This window comes from Scyliorhinus torazame, chromosome 3, assembly GCF_047496885.1.
Source record: "Scyliorhinus torazame isolate Kashiwa2021f chromosome 3, sScyTor2.1, whole genome shotgun sequence".
In the NCBI taxonomy this organism is placed as follows: Eukaryota; Metazoa; Chordata; class Chondrichthyes; order Carcharhiniformes; family Scyliorhinidae; genus Scyliorhinus; species Scyliorhinus torazame.
Genome location: NC_092709.1, coordinates 161,531,765 through 161,548,984, shown reverse-complemented (window position 1 = coordinate 161,548,984; position 17,220 = coordinate 161,531,765). Strand labels below are relative to the sequence as shown.

Genomic DNA, 17,220 nt, shown 5'->3' with positions numbered 1-17,220 from the left:
ATATCAAGCATGGATCTGTTCTTTTGTAAAAATGCGAGTGAGCAATCAAACAGCCAAGATAACGAAAATGGGTTCAAGTCAGGACACCCCAGGAAAGAATCTTTGTTTTTGGGGCTGGGCAGAGCTCAGAGAAAGAGAGAAAGAATCATTTTTGAGCATGTGGGGTGAAGAATTTGAAAATCCACCTAAAGAGGTAATGGAAAACTGTCCCTGAGACAGGTTTTCGAAAAGGCTTTTGAAGGAACTTCATTAATTGCAGAAAATTGCTTTGTAAATGCAAGTATCACCTTTGCTTTTCGATGTAAGTGGAGTGAGAACTGTATGTTCCTTTGAAGTGCTGTTTAATGGGGACTCGTGTGTTAGGGTTAAGAACCTACCTGTAATCTGCTATTGTTATGGTTGAAGTTTAAAGGTGTAAATATTGTTTTTCCCTTTGTTTTCATAAAGTTTGTTTGTAAAATAACCAAGCCCCATTTCATATGTTATCACGCCTGGAATGAATCCGTCTTTGTGCACCGCCTTAAAATGTAAAAACATTAAAGTTTTGATCCGGTATCTTAGCCACTGTTGAGAGCCGACCAGGCATCTGTAACAAGAAGTATGTGTCAGTAATTTTGAAAGGATCTTTATTTTCTAGCTTATATCTGTTGCTTTTTTGTGCCAATTTTAATACTGTGATGTCTAAGAAATTGTGTTGTGGATTTAAGTTTAATGGAGAGGTGATGAGTATTGAGAACAGTGATAAATTCTTCTAATTCTGTTTCAGAGTCCAAATACACCATGGGGTAAATTTTATGGGGGGAGGGGGAGATGGTTTCCTTGTGCCCTCCCCCCATCTCCTCCCCACCACCAGTTCAAAATTCAGTCAGCACTTGGCTGACATTTAAAAAAATTCATTTACAGGATGTGGGTGTTGCTGGTTAGGCCGGCATTTATTGCCCATCAGTAGTTGCCCTTCAGGAGGTGGTGCTGAGTTGCCTCTTAAACCGCTACAGTCCTTGAGGTGTAGGTACACCCACTGTGCTGTTAGGCAGGGTTTTCCAGGATATTGCCCAGCGACAGTGAAAGAACGGCGATATATTTTCAAGTCAGGGTGGTGAGTGACTTAGAGGGGAACCTCCAGGTGGTGGGGGTTCCCAGGTATCTGCTGCTCTTGTCCTTCTAGATGGTAGTGGTCATTGGTTTGGAAGGTGCTGCCTGAGGAATCTTGGTGAGTTACTGCAGTGCATCTTGCAGATGATACACATGGCTGCCACTGTTCGTTGGGGCAGAGAGTTTGAATGTTTGTGGAAGGAGGAGCAATCAAGCGGGCTGCTTTGTCCTGGATGGTGTTGACCTTCTTGACTGTTGTTGGAGCTGCACTCATCCAGGCAAATGGAGAGTATTCCATTAAATTCCTGACTTGTTCCTTGTAGATGGTGGTGAGGCTTTGGGGCGGTGGGGTGGTCAGGAGGTGAGTTACTCGCTACTCCACAAAGGATTCCTACCCTTTGACCTTCCCTGGTAGCCACAGTATTAATGTGGCTAGTCCAGTTCAGTTTCTGAGCCATGGTAATCCCCAGGATGTTGATTGTGGGGGATTCAGCGATGGTAATGCCATTGAATGTCAAGGGACGGTGATTAGATCCTCTCTTGTAGGGGATGGTCATTGACTGGCACTTGTGTGGCGCAAATGTAAATTGCCACTTGTCCGCCCAAACCTGGATACTGTCCACGTCTTGCTGCATTTGGACATGGACTGCTCCATTGTCTGAGGAGTCGCTAAACATTGTGCAGTCATCCACAAACATCCCCACATCTGACCTTATGATGGGAGGAAGGCCATTGATGAAGCAGCTGACGATTGTTGGGCCGAGAACACTGCACAGAGAAACACCTGCAGTTATGTTCTGGAACTGAGCTGATTAACTTCCAACCACTACAACCATCTTCCTTTGTGCCAGTTGTGTCTCCAACCAGCTGTGTTTATTTCCCCCCGATTCCCATTGACTCCAGTTTACCTAGGGCTCCTTGATGCCATACTTGGCCAAATGCTGCCTTGATGTCAAGGGCAGTCACTCTCGCCTCTGGCATTCAGCTCTTTGCCCATGTTTGAACCAAGGCTGTAATGAGGTCAGGAGCTGAGTGACCCTGGCAGAATTGAAACTGAGTGTCCGTCAGCAGGTTACTGCTGAGTAAGTGCTGCTTGTAAGCACTGTAGATGATCCCTTCCATCACTTTATTGATGATCGAGAGTAGAATTATGGGGCGATAAATGGCCGGGTTGAATTTGTCCTGTTATTTGTATACAGTATAGGCCTGGAAAATTTTCCATATTGCCGGGTAGATGCCAGTGTTGTACCTTTACTGGAACAGTTTGGCTAGGGGTGTGGCAAGTTCTGGAACACAAGTATTCAACACTATTACCGGAATATTGTCAGGGCTCATAGCCTTTGCAGTATCCAGTGCCTTCAGCCATTTCTTGATATGACTTGGAAGATGAAGATTGACACCTGTGATGTAGGGGACCTCTGGAGGAGCCCGAGATGGATCAACCACTTGGCCTTTCGGGCTGAGGATTGTTGCAAATGTTTCAGCCTTATCATTTGCACTGATGTCTTAGTTAATTTGTTTAATTGTCCACCACGGCTGGATCTGGCAGGACTGCAGAGCTTAGATCTGATATATTGATTGTGAGATCACTTAGCTCTGTCTGTTATTTGTTGTTAATGCTGTTTGGCATGCAAATAATCCTGTGTTGTAGTTTCACTAGGTCAATCCCTCATCTTCAGGTAAGCCTGGTGTTGCCTCTGGCTTGCCCTCCTACACTCTTCATTGAACCAGGTTTGAGGACCTGGCTTGGTGGTTATGGTAGAGTGGGAGATTATGCTGGGCCATGATGTTACAGATTGTGGTTGAGTACAATTCAGCTGTTTCTGTTGGTCCACAGAGCCTCATGGATACCCAGTCTTGAGCTGCTAGATCTATTCAAAGTCTTTTCCATTTAGCATTATAGTGCCACTCATGGTAGAGGGTATCGTCAATGTGAAGAGGAGATGTTCTCGCCACAAGGACTGTGCGGTGGTCACCTCTACTGATACTGTCAAGGACAGATTTATCCATGGCAGGCAGGTTGGTGAGGATGAGGTCTAGTATGGCTTTCCCTCTTGTTGTTTCCCTCCCCACCTGGTGCAGACCCAGTCTAGCAGCTATGCCCTTTATGACTCAGCCAGCTCGGCCTGTGGTTAGACGACTGTGCCACTCTTGGTGATGGACATTGAAGTTTCCCACCCAGGGTACACTCTTCGCCCTTGCCACCTTCAGTGCTTTCTCCAAGTGGTGTTCAACATGGAGGACTACTGATTTATCAGTTGAGGAAGACACTACATGGTAATCAGCAGGAGGTTTCCTTGCCCGTGTTTGACCTGGTGCCATGAGACCTCATGAGGTCCAGAGTTGATGTTGAGGATTCCCAGAGCAACTCACCCCTGACTGTATACCACTGTGCCGCCTGCCACCTCTTCTGGGACTATCCTGCTGCTGGGGCAGGGCATACCCAGAAATAGTGATGGTGGTGTCTGGGACATTATCTGTAAGTTATGAGCCTGTAAGTATAACTATGACAGGGTATTACTTGAATAGTTTGTGAGACAGTTCTCCCAATTTTGGCAAAAGCCCCCAGATGTTAGTAATAATTGACAGGGCTGGGTTTGTCGTTGCCATTTCCGGTGCCTAGGTCGATGTCAGGAGGTCTCTCCGGTTTCCTTTCCTTTGTAGTGGTTGAATACAACTGGGTGGCTTGGTCATTTCTGATAGCTTTTAAGAGTGAACTACATTGCTGTGGGACTGGAGTCACATATAAGCCAGACCAGGTAAAGTTGGCAGGTTTCCTTTGCTAAAGAACATTAGTGAACCAGTTGGGTTTTTGCAAAAATTGACAATGGTTTCATGGTCATCATAAGCCTTTTCATTCCAGATGTTTTTATTGAGTTTAATTCTATCATGGCGGGATTTGAACCCGTGTCCCAAGAGCACTCCCCTGGGTCTCTGGATTGCTAGTCAAATGACAATACCATGGTGGCACCACGTCCCCTATAATACACTTGAGGCGGCTTTAATGACTTAAAAGTAGAACCTCCACCCCTCTAGCCCTGAGTCAATATCATTGTTCAACAGCTCTGTAGTCTAGCAGCACCAGAACACCTAGTGGTCATTCCTGCCATATAAAGGGCCCCGAGGAGAGCAGCAAATGTCTCCCAGACATAAGGTCAGACCAGGCACTTTGGTCAGGTAGGGATTTCAGAGAATTAGGGCAGGGAATGGGCTCAGAGGAACCCCCAAAGGAGGTACATCTCCCCCCCCCCCCCCCCCCACACACACACACTTTAGCCTGGTCACCTTCCTTCTGCCTTCCCCAGCCACATGTATTGTAGCCGTGGAGGCAGAATGATGTCTTCAAATGGCCACTGGGTATCAGTGGGCCTAAGAGTGCAGAGCTTTGCATGAACCCTCCCCCCTGGAATATGGAGGATATTCAGGGATGGGTGCAAAGACGGTGGGATGGCAACCTGCTTTATTTGACGTGCCTTCCTGCCTTAAATATGCCTGAGGGGGTGGGAAGTGGCCATAAAATTCACCCCCATATGTCAACACAAATACAGAAGGTAATGTTACTATATGACTGTATCACCTACTGAAGGAGCCCATGACAGTAGTAGGAATAACCACCACACAGTGACTAATTTTGAAACTATGGTGGCTTGTTATCAGGGAATTACACAAATACTTGAACAAGAAACCTTCAAAACAGTCTAGGAAGTGGCATGGTGGCACAGTGGTTAGCATTGCTGCCTCACAGTGCAAGGGACCCGGGTTCAATTCCGGCCTTGGGTCACTGTCTGTGTGGAGTTTGTACATTCTCCCCGTGTCTGCGTGGGTTTCCCCCGGGTGCTCCAGTTTCCTCCCACAGTCCAAAGATGTGTGGGTTAGATGGATTGGCCTTGATAAAATGCCCGTATTGTCCTGGGATGTGCAATTTGGGATAGGGCAGGGTGGACGGGGGAGTGGAAATGGGTAAAGTGCTCTCTCTAAGGGCTGGTGCAGACTCGATGGGCCAAATGGCCTCCTTTTGCACTGAAGGGATTCTAAGTAAAAAAATATAGGGCTGGATTCTCCACAGCCACACGCCGAAATCGCGTTTGGCGCGGGGGCGGAGAATCGATCGTTACACAGAAATCGTAGCTGTCGCCGCTCCCACCCACGGATTACACGGTGAAACTGGGGGGCCATTGACAGAGGCCCCCCTCCAGCGATTCTCCAAGCAAAACTGGCCTAATTCCTGATGGTGTGGTTCTAACCACATATGGCCCGTTGGGAACCTTGGGTGGCAGCTGCGGACCCAGTCCGTGGCCGCCCTGGTGGGGTCGAGGGGATCGAGCACCGGGGGGGGGGGGGGGCTCATGGGTCTCATGGGTCTCATGGGTGGCCGCGGCAGCGTTTGGCCGGCTCGGATCTGCGGGTATACCACCTCGGGGGGCCTGCATTTTCGATGTTGGTCCGCCGGCTGAGTTCGCCATTGCGTTCGGCGCACAGACATTCCAGGCCTCCGCCGTGCGCATGCGTGGACTCCTGACTGGAAGTGCGGGGGCCTGTACCCGCAGCCAGAGCTGCGAGAAGCACTCCGGGGCCCTGTCAGCCCCCTGCAGGTAGGAGAATACCTCTTGACTTTTTTAAGGAAAGTCAAGAGTGAAACGCCAGCGTTTCTATGCCGGCATGGGGACATAGCCCCCATTTTTGGAGAATCCAGCTCACAGTATCAACATTTTATCGCGCGTTGTCACAGGTAAGGTGGCCTGAATGATCCCCTTTTATGCATTAAAATTCTGTGGTGTTAAATTTCCACAGAAATTCTCCTATTCAGCAGGCAAAGTTATGGCAGAGGAAGCCAATGGAAATCTATTTGCCTCTCAGCTGAGACCAGCAAGGCCTTGATGAGGAAACTTGAGATCTTCAGGTTGTTTGGCTCAGAACTAAAGCAGGTGGTATGCATACTCATCAAGTTATTAGGCCCAAATGCTTTTTTAAACTTTACTGATGTTGCTGGTCTAATTTTAGTGTCCAGAAGGATATGCTGCTGATATCAGTGATGTTAAATCATTTGCAATAAGAGGCTTCATGGAAACCTAACTCATTTCTCTTTAGTTAAAATATCTTCAAGAAATGCTCTGGGATAAAGCACGATAAAGGCTTGATTCTGGACTTCAGAGCTGTTTAATTCATTTCATTTATTAGATTAAAATAAAAATTCTCAGTTTTAGTAATAACTTTAACTCTTCGAATATTGAATGTCTAGATAATCTCCTCTCCTGCCCATTTCTGAAAAGAAGATTTCAACTCCGAGGTTTTGACTAATATAGGAACGTACAAGAATTGTTAGATGGAAAAAGATTAAAGTTCTTCTACTGCCCAAGTAACCATAGGAACAGGTGTTCAAGCCCTTACAGTCCTTCCGCCATTCAGTTACATACATCAAGATCTATCTGTACCTCAAACTTCACCCTGTTAGGATTTGCATTCTATGCTAAACTCCAGAGTTAAAAGATTTTTGTCAAAGAATAACCCTATTGGTAAAAAGGACAATCACTAATTTTGAATGCAAACAAAGTTTATTGAACAACAAAGATCAATACTTAACATTTCACTCGTCAGGCATGGCATGATATACAAGTTCAGCCCGTGTCAGACTATCTTTCCCGTGCATCCTGCTATTTCTGGAGACTTCTTTCCTTGGCTCATTGAATCTGGTCTCTTGACTCACAATATCCTTTGAGATTTTGCATTCATCAACTTAATACGAACGTACATACAAAAAAACCCTTGCAGCTTTAATACTTCAACTAGTTTCTCAGTCTACCTTAAATGCTGTAACATTCAACTCACCTTAACAGCTGAAGCTGCACATTTCCCTGCTGCATGCTAAATCTCTCTATTAAGATACATACTTTACTGCTCTTGATGAGTGTTTATTTCCCTCTTTCAAGATGAAAGCAACTTTCTAACAAAGATTTCACTTCACCAAAAAGTTAACTATATCAGTCTTGAAAACAACACTCGTCTTGGTCTTAACTCACTTTTGGGGGAGAGATGCCCAAATGAACTTCCCTATTTCACTGCTGAATAGCCTAGCTCTAATTTTAAGGCTATGTTTCTTCATTTCTGATTCCCACCAACCTAGGACATTATCTCTACACTATATAATCCTTTAAACGCTTTACGTTTAAGGTTATCCTTCAGTCTTCTATGTGCCAGGAAACACAAAACAAGCTTTTTCAACCAATCCTATTAGCCCTGATGTATTTCGGGCATATCTGCACATCACCATCTCGAAGGCCAATTGAGCTACTGTGCCCAAAACCCAACACAATTCTTTAGATGGGGGCTGACTAAAACTTGTGCGACTCAAGCATACCTTTCTTCCTTTGGTAATCCAGTTTCCTTAAGATAATGGTCAACATTCCATTAACCTTTTGATTATTTGTTGTACCTGTACACTAGCCTTTAATGATTTGTGTACTTGTACTTCCAAATCTAATTCCTCCTCTAAAGTTCCTAGTTCTCATCAATTAGAAAATACTCCAATTTATCTTTCTTATGTGCAAAGACTCATATGTTCTCCCATTGAATTTCATTGACCATTGTTTGACCAATTCATTTAACCACTCCCTTTGCAACTTTCTGCTCCCATCTGCAATTATTATTGGTTCACCTGATTTAATGTTATCTGCAAACTACGATACCCAACTCTCTATTCCTCTACCATGCCATGAATAAGTAGAGTGGAAAATTAAAGCCCCGGAACAGATCCGTGGGAAGATCATTTCTCACATCCCACCGGCTATATTACCTCACTATTATCCCCAGTACAGCTCAGGTCTTCCAAACATTTTCCAGTACGAGTCAAAAGGTTAACTGCAAATCCATGCACTTTCATTTTTTTCTTATAAACTCCTGAATAGAGCCTTAATAAACCCCTTCTGGGGGCATCATACAAATGGAAGCCGTAGACCGTCCCCTAATTTGTAACCTTTTTATAATATTTAAACTAATTATACAGGCATGACTTAGGTCCAGATGTTTGCTCCAAGGTGGGTGTACATTGTCGAGAAATTTGGCTCATCATACTCTCCATGCTATCCATTTCCCCTCTACCCACCCTCATGGCCCTGTATCATCCCAATGCCACTTAGCACCAATTCATGCTCACCCATGTACTCCAACTGATCCCCATGGCCTCTTTCACCCCCATGCTAACTTAGTGCCAATTTAGGTCAACACATTCCCCCACTGGGGCAGCATGGTGGTTAGCACTGCTGCCTCACGGTGCTGAGGACCCTGTTTGATCCTATCCCTGAGTCACTGTTCATGTGGAGTTTGGAAATTCTCCCCATGTATACGTGGGTCTCACTCCTTCAACTCAGATGTGCAAGGTAGGTGGATTGGTCACGCTAAATTGCCCCTCAATTGGAAAAAGTAAAATAAAGCAATTACCCCCCCCCGTCCCCTCCCCCACTAACATCCCTTTGCCCTTACATTCTCCATGCCAACTCACTCACTATCCTCCATGCACAGACCCTAAGTAGCCACGCTAAGATTAAATAAAATAAAGTTCTAAATACCTAATGCTGATTTCAGTGAATACAAAACACTCTCAATGAGTGTTTTAAATCCCTTCAAATACTTAATCTCCGATAAAACACACTTTCATATTCATGGCGTCACATCAAAGACATCTAATTGCTTAATCTCTTGGAGCCGTCAATCAAACTGTGAATTTACAAACCACCCATTGTGATGATTAAAGTTTGTAGAAGTAGTCACGGAGTAATAATTCCAATAATGATAGCCCTCAGGCTTATGTTACCAAGCTTATGTTGTTGAAATTTCAAGCATAATTTTTTTAAACTGAGAGACACAGCAAGCTGCTTTGTTTCATAATTTAACGAACAGGGGATTTAAATTACTTTGATAACTTGACAGCTCTACAAACCCTATTCACATTTTACACACATTCACATCCACTCATAAAAATCGTTAGTCACACACGACAGATTGCTCCAGCAAAATGGGGTATGTTTGAACACAACACTGAGTCCAAATTGCCCTGCTGAGTTCTGGCTTTCCCCCAAGTGTGAATCACATCCCACTCCTTTTCCGGCCCCAGCAAAGGATCTATCGGAAAGAAGGAATGAATTCCATATCTAGGGTCCAGGCGCCATTTTGATTAAAGCGTAAAGTGAAACTCTAGGCCTTACTCTTTAAAAATCGATGCTAAGTCTGATCAGCTCCAATTTTTCCAAGTGCTGAGCCACTCTGCTCTCAGTGACAGACTCTAATAATTTCCTTACAATTGTCATTAAACTGGCATGTCTGTAATTACTTACGGTTTTTCTCTCCCACTCTTGTTAAATAATGGGTAGACATTAGAAAATTTCCAATCTAATGCCACCATTCCTGAGTCAAAACAACTTTGAAAGATTCTCACTAATGCACCTGCAATTTTGTTAGCTAATTCTTTTAATACCCTTGGGTGGAAACCATCAGGCCCTGAAGACTTTGTTTATCTTAAGTCTTATTATTTCTTTCCATTACATTTTTATAACTTGTATTGAATCTAATAAGTTTGTCACTTTGATTTTTTTTGTTTCCTCTATACCTCTGTTAATTTCCCTCTTCCTATAATGTAAAATGGATAATATAAAGTACACATTGAATATGTCTGCCATTTCCGCAACATTGGTCATAGTTTTGGCTGTGCTTGTTTTATGGCCCAGCACGTCCTTTAACCATTTTCCTCCTATTATTAGCTATTAGTGTTAGATTGGATATCCCTTGTAAATTTTGTTTGTGCACCCTTTTTTAAGCCCTTACTGTATGATTATGAAACATTTATATTTCTTCACAGACCTCTGGTATAGCTTCACTAAATGTATTACAGTAACACAAAGTCATCTTGATGTGCTGATTGCAAGCTGGGTGCCGTTTTATATCACCACTTGGTATTTGAGAAGAGGATTGAATAGGATAGTTGTCCTCAACCTTTTGCTGCTGAGCCCTCCTTACTGTAGCCACCTAAAATGGCTGATTCCCGAGTATTTGGTCAAACCCCGATCTAAAATGGCGAACTAAAAAGGCTGATGGGAAAATCAGCCAACAGGACTCAAACGGACAGCTGCAGGCAAGACAGTGTATTCGGCTCTGGGGAAGTCGGCCCAGACCGATACCTGCAACCATTAACAGCACATCAACCCAGCCATCTGCATTTTAATCAGCCATCCCCGGGAACAATTGCTACAAATTAGCAATTGAAAGCCGATCCAGACTTTTCGGCGCCAGCAGTGGCTGAGACAAAGAAAGGTGGACGACCACCCCCCGATCAAGGAATCGCCCATTATTGGAGCATATCGAACCAAGTGATTGGGACCAAGTCCAATCACTTGGAACCAGGGTCAAGGTCCGCCCCGAGAGGCGGGAAGCCCCTGGGAACTATAAAAATAGGGGCCAAGTTCAGATCGACCCTTCTTCTCCTGCTCGCAACCTTCGAGACCCTTCGACAAAGAAACAAGTAAGTCTTACTCCAGCGATCGCTACCAGATAGGTGCTCCAGACTATCGACTCGTACCAGCCTTTTTGAATCCCGCAGGCCAGACCCAATTCGATAGACCATTTGTTTCCCTGACCTGGTGGGCCATCCCCAAAGTTAAGTATTGGCCTTTAATGGTAGGTAGTAGTCTAGAAGTAGGATTATTGTATAAGTATTTATTGCTGTATATAATAAATGATCGTTGATTTAACATTTACTAAGCGGTGTGCTGCATTATTAATCATTACTGGAGCTTGAACCACGTGGCGGTATCAGAAAGATACATGACGACTCGTGAGCAAAGGTGACAGAATTAGAGCAAATAAAACTAAGGCTAATAAGAGCAACATTACAATGTTGTGAAAAATTCTATGGAACGCCTGTCACACAACGCAAGTATTTTACCTGAATTTAAAATAGATTTGCAATTAAATACGTAAAACTATTGGGGGCGGTTTTGAGCCCTCTCCATCCATGAGAAACATGGTGCGGGCTCAAAGTCCGAAGAGAATCAAAAAAATGTGATTCTCTCCAACGTGATTGGCTTTTGGAATCTTACTCTCCACCCCCCCCCCCCCTGCTGGTGGAGTTGTGCGAATCACGGCACGTGAATCCGGGAACTTCATTTTAATACATTAGCATGTCGTAAGCGAGCATTCTCTCCAGACCTCGTCCCCTCCTCACAGAATATTCACTGGGCACCGGCATCATTTACAACAGCTCTTCAAGAGCATGAATCTGGTGGCATCCCCTCTCAGGAGGATATCTGAGGTGAACGCTCAGGCAGCCATAGTTCTCCAGGCTCTTCGCTGCTCAGGGTGTACCGAAGAGTATGTGGGGGACATTGAGAAGTTCAACTTGAGGACGGGACTGGGGGTCACTTACTCATTCTTGGGTGGAGGGGTCATTAGCAGGCTTTACCTTCCATCCACTTTGGGGAACACCATGCTTTAAGGGGGTCTGGAGTCTGACATGCAGGCATTGCTTCCTGTGTCCTCCTTGCTAGCTTGTGGACTAATCGCCGATGAGAAAGTGCCCATCCTAACTGTGACTGTGACTGGAAAGTGTGTGGCAATAGGTGAATAATGAGTGTCAGCACTGGGGCTGACTGTGCGGTAACTGGGTGGTGTCCCATCAGAAGCCAGGTTTCAAGGGAGCCGAGGGTGCCTCAGGGTGCCTTCATTCCTGCCTCATGAGTAATGAAGGTCCTCTCGCTTGAGTAAGCACAATTGAACTGTGCATAGCACACACTAAAGTCACTGGCCAGACTTTGCAGGAAAATTATGATGACTTGCATTCAGGACAGTGCGATGCTCCTCTCTTCCTAAGCGATATGTCTGACTCCTACCTGGCGGAGAGCTGAACCCGTCTTGCCCAGAAAAGGTCTTATCAGCGGGTTGAAAGTCGGGGGATAAGCTCTCATCTGTTGCACTCCGCTTCGATGTCAGGGTCCTGATTTATTTCTCCAACACACCTTTAGGATGGGTCAGCCTCTCAACACTCTGTCAGCCCCTGGTATCCTCATCACTGGAAAAAAGTGGCTGCAATGAGTGGCCTGAGCGTTGATATTAGGGTGTGTGAAGAGGAGGGTGGTGGTGGTGAGGTGGGGTGATTTTGCCTGAAGTAACGTGCTTGCACTGAATTACCAGTGGGGGGGGAGGGGGGGGGGAGACATAACCCTGCCATTCTCACACTGCATGGGGATGAAGCACGAGCGTGTGTGGGTGTTTGCAGAGCATGGCATCAATCATGAAATGACAGGGTGGAGGATTGGGTGGTGAACAAAGTGACATTTATTTACAAGTGCCTATTTACTGTAGTGCTGTCTTAACTAATGCCTCTGTTCTCCCGTCCCCAGTAGATCCCCAGTTTCCTACTCTTCCTCACCCTCATACTACGTCTGGGGCCTGGGCACCACATCACAGTTCTGATGAGGGCCTGGGCACCAAATCAGTGCTCAGGTTAGGGACCTTGGCTCCAGTGTGAGGCTCAGGTGAGGGGCCTGGGCTCCAATTTGAGGCTTGTGTGAGGAGTGTGTTATGTGTTGCAGCTGCAAGTTTTCATACACCTTCATAAGTGGTGAAGCTGAATTACAGGTCATTGACTGAATTGAACGGGTGTGACATTCAAACACCAGTTGCAAAATTAATTAGATCGAGGCATAAGTGGATTGTGTACGGTCTCCATTCTACACATTTTCAGGGCTCTTTTTTGGCAGGACCCCTTTATATCTTCACATGGATCCCTAGGGGGATACAGATCCTGGTTGATAACCCCTGGAATATTTCAAGCTCCTAATGTAATTAATTTTGGTGCCGTTGGTGTGGTTATGAAATGGCAATGTATAACTGTCCTTTCTGTTCAAAGAAAAATGAAAGAGGCTTTATCATATTACACCAAATTATAATTACAAATATAAATCAAAGCAGCTGTACAATTCTTAAATCAGAACATTTAAATTATTTGTAATGTTTAGACTAACTTGTGAATAATGAAAAGGAAAATTGAGTAGATATTTATTACAAAGTATTTAATTTTCTACGTTGTGAAACCATGTTTTATTTATTTTGTTCATTTGTGAATGTTTTAATTCTGCCAATTAGGTACTCTTCAATAATGTTAAGTCATTTGGATTCCTTCTCCTAAAAAGCGGATGTGTCGAGTGCATGTGAGGTGAAATTTGTTAAACAGAAGAAGAAAGTAAAGGACATAGAGTAGGGATTTGGGCAAAAACATGCAAAGTGTTACAGGAAGGGATGGAAGGTTTAAAGGTAATAATCAGTGAATAAGGTCAAATCAGGGAAAAGTGATAAAAAATTAAAAGTAAAGGCGTATCTGAATACACAGATAAATGCTGGAGACATTTCTGAGATGGGGAGGGACAGGGCTATAAAGGGATATCAACATAATTTGGAGATTTTAGGAGACCAGGTACCAATGTCTGCAAGAATTGGGATAACGAATGAATTGGACTTGATGCAGGATAGGATATAGGCAGCAGAGTTTTAGAAGGGATAAAGCGTATAGAGAATGGAGAAAGGAAGGTTAACAAGGAAAGCATTGGAATAGTTTAGTATTGAGATGACAAAAGCATAGATAAGGGTTTCAGCAGCAGATGCGCTAAAGCAAGGGCAGAGATGGATAAAAGCACCCTTACTGTCATGATTTCTGTGGGGGTGGAGGAGCGGACAAGGGCAGGATTTGGGTTCGCTGACTCCAGAAGCAGAGCATAGGCAGCCACGGGGTGGGTGTGTGCTGAGGCAGCCTGGTCAGAAGGTCCACCTTGGATTTTTGGGACTTCATCCATATTGCTTTACAAAACATCAGGTCCTCCAGCCCTCATCCCTCACACCATTCATCCCTCACGCCCCTGCTCCTGCACAATCCCCCATGGCCTCTTATACCCTTCAAGCCAGCTAAATGCCAGCTCATGCCTCCCACCCACCCACCCCCACCCCTATGGCTTATCATAAACTCCACAGGGAACTGCCATGGGCATACACCAGGAGAAATGTGGAGATGAAATAAAATAAACTTCAAAAAACATTTTTTTTCTAATTAAGTGGCAACTTAGTGTGGCCAATCCATCTACCCTGCACATCGTAGGGTTGTGGGGTGAGACCCATGCAGACGCGTGAAGAACGTGCAAACTCCACACGGAGAGTGACCCGGGGCCGGGATCGAACACGGGTCCCCGGTGCTGTGAGGCAGCTGTGCTAAGCACTGAGCCACTGTGGTAGTATCTATTGGGGGTCATGTGGGACTGGAAGCCCTAATGTCATTGGCTGACAGATCCCGGGTCCTGGTTGGCCGTTGACCTCATACTCCGCCCTGAAGGCGAAGTATAAGAAGCCGGTGCCTTCCCCCGCATGCCAGTTTACTATCGGGCTGCTGGGGAACAGACACGCTTAATAAAGCCTCATCGACTTCACTCTGTTTGTCTCACGGAGTCTTTGTGCGCCACAATTTATTAAGCATGCCTAAAAAGGACTATGGAGCTCAGGATCATTCCAGAATGCCTGAGGATCAGCCCCCACGCAGTGAATGCAGCAGCAGCCTTCAAACACTGGCAGACTTGCTTTGAGGCCTACATCACATCGACCACAGGCCGAGTCTCAGATGAACAAAAACTGCAGGTCCTGCACTCGAGGGTGAGCACGGAGATTTTCACCCTCATTGAAGACACCCGCGATTTCCAGACGGCGTTCGCAGCACTGAGAAGTCTCTACGTTCGCCCAGTTAACCAAATCTACGCTCGCTACCAGCTCGCGACGAGACGGCAAGCTCCCGGAGAATCGATGGACGAGTTCTACGCCGCGCTGCTGATTTTGGGACGAGCCTGCAGCTGCCCGTCGGTGAACGCAAACGAACACACGGACATGTTAATGCGCGATGCTTTTGTTGCAGGTATACAATCCTCCCAAATCCGCCAAAGACTTCTAGAAAAAGAGTCACTAGGACTCTCAGAGGCACGGGCCCTGGCAGCCTCGCTGGACGTAGCCGCGCGTAATACCCGCGCCTACGGCCCCGACCGCGCGGCAGGCCATTGGGCCCCGTACGTACCCGCCGCGGCAAACCCCCTACCCCCCCCCCCCGGACACCCCACAGGCTTGCGCAGTCCAAACGCCGAGTCGCACCGGGGGCGCCCGCTGTTATTTCTGCGGCCAGGCGAAGCACCCCCGACAGCGCTGTCCGGCCCGCGCAGCCATCTGCAAAAGCTGCGGGAAAAAGGGCCACTATGCGGTGGTGTGCCGGTCCCGCGTGGTCGCCGCCGTCCCGGGAGAACAGGGAGCCCTACAGGCAGTCTATGCCTCCCAACCCCCCCAGCACGCCATGTGCGACCCCCAGGCGCCGCCATTTTGGGTCCCGACCACGGCGGCCCCGGGAGAACTGGGAGCCCTGCACGCCGCCTACGCTCCCCAACCCCCCTCCCCGCAGCCCATGTATGACCCGCCGCCGGCGCTCCCGATTTGGGTGCCAGCCAACACTCTCCACGGAGAGGAAGGGGTTTTCCGTATCCCGAACGCCACCCTCACCCCCGTCCCCCGTCCCGCGCCCCACGCCTGACCCGCCGGCGCCACCTACCTTGACCCCGACCACCGCTGTCCCCGGCGAGGGAGCTCCGCGCGGTGCCAGCGCTCGCGGCCCCACGACTGACCCGCCGGAGCCGCCGACCTGGGCCCTCACCCCCGTTCCGCGCCCCACGCCTGACCCGCCGACCTGGGCCCTCACCCCCGTCCCGCGCCCCACGCCTGACCCGCCAACGCCGCCGACCTGGTCCCTCACCCCCGTCCCGCGCCCCACGCCTGACCCGCCGGCAATACAACTCACCTGGACCCCGACCTCCGTCCCCGGCGAGGGACCTCCTCACTGTCCCAGCGCTCGCACTACTGACCTGCCGGTCCCCAGCGAGGGAGCTCCGCGCGGTCCTAGCGCCCGCGGCCCTGGCGCTCGCACCAAAGGAACTCCGCGCGGTCCTAGCGCCCGCGGCCCGGGAACTCCGCGCGGTCCTAGCGCCCCCCAGACCCCCCAGCACTCAATGTGCGACCCGCAGACGCCGCCATTTTGGGTCCCGACCACCACGAGGGGAGGAGGGGCCCCGCCATCTTGGACCGCCCCCGACCTGTACGACGCATGGGGGCGGCCATTTTGTCCACCCCCGACGCCATCTTGTGACCCCTCATCTACGGGCGAGGTATGGGGGCGGCCATTTTATCCATCCCCGACGTCCTCTTGGACGGCAACAACGGACCCCACCCCACTACTACAACCACGGCTCGCTTCGGTTACGCTCGATCAGGCTCGGCCCCGGACTCTCCAGACGACGACGACAACGGTCCTAATTAACGGCCACGAGACGCCATGCCTAGTCGACTCCGGGAGCACGGAAAGTTTTATACATCCCGACACGGTAAGACGCTGTTCCTTAACTACCTACCCCAGCGCACAAAGGATTTGCCTAGCCGCAGGATCCCACTCCGTACAGATCCAGGGATTCTGCATAGTTACCCTAACGGTACAGGGGAGGGAATTCAAAAACTACAAACTTAACGTCCTTCCCCAACTCTGTGCCCCCACCTTGCTGGGCTTAGATTTTCAATGTAACCTACAGAGCCTTACGTTTAAATTCGGCGGCCCCATACCCCCACTCACTATCTGCGGCCTCGCCACCCTCAAGGTGCAACCCCCGTCCTTGTTTGCGAACCTCACCCCGGATTGCAAACCCGTCGCCACTAGGAGCAGACGGTACAGCGCCCAGGACCGGACCTTCATTCGCTCCGAAGTCCAGCGGCTACTAAAGGAGGGCATAATCCAGGCCAGCAATAGTCCCTGGAGAGCGCAGGTGGTAGTAGTGAAGACAGGGGAGAAACAAAGGATGGTCATTGACTATAGCCAGACCATCAACAGGTACACACAACTAGACGCGTACCCTCTCCCCCGCATATCCGACATGGTCAATCGGATTGCCCAGTATAAAGTCTTCTCCACCGTGGACCTCAAGTCCGCCTACCATCAGCTCCCCATCCGCCCAAGTGACCGCAAGTACACAGCCTTCGAGGCAGACGGGCGATTATACCACTTCCTAAGGGTCCCTTTTGGCG

At 47.8% G+C, this 17,220-nt stretch overlaps 1 protein-coding gene across 3 annotated transcripts in view; it reads left to right on the top strand.

Annotated features, from left to right (window-relative positions):
* The window catches only part of kcnip4a (potassium voltage-gated channel interacting protein 4a), a 969,743-nt gene that overhangs the window by 680,581 nt on the left and 271,942 nt on the right, over nt 1–17,220 (top strand). The window lies entirely within an intron of this gene.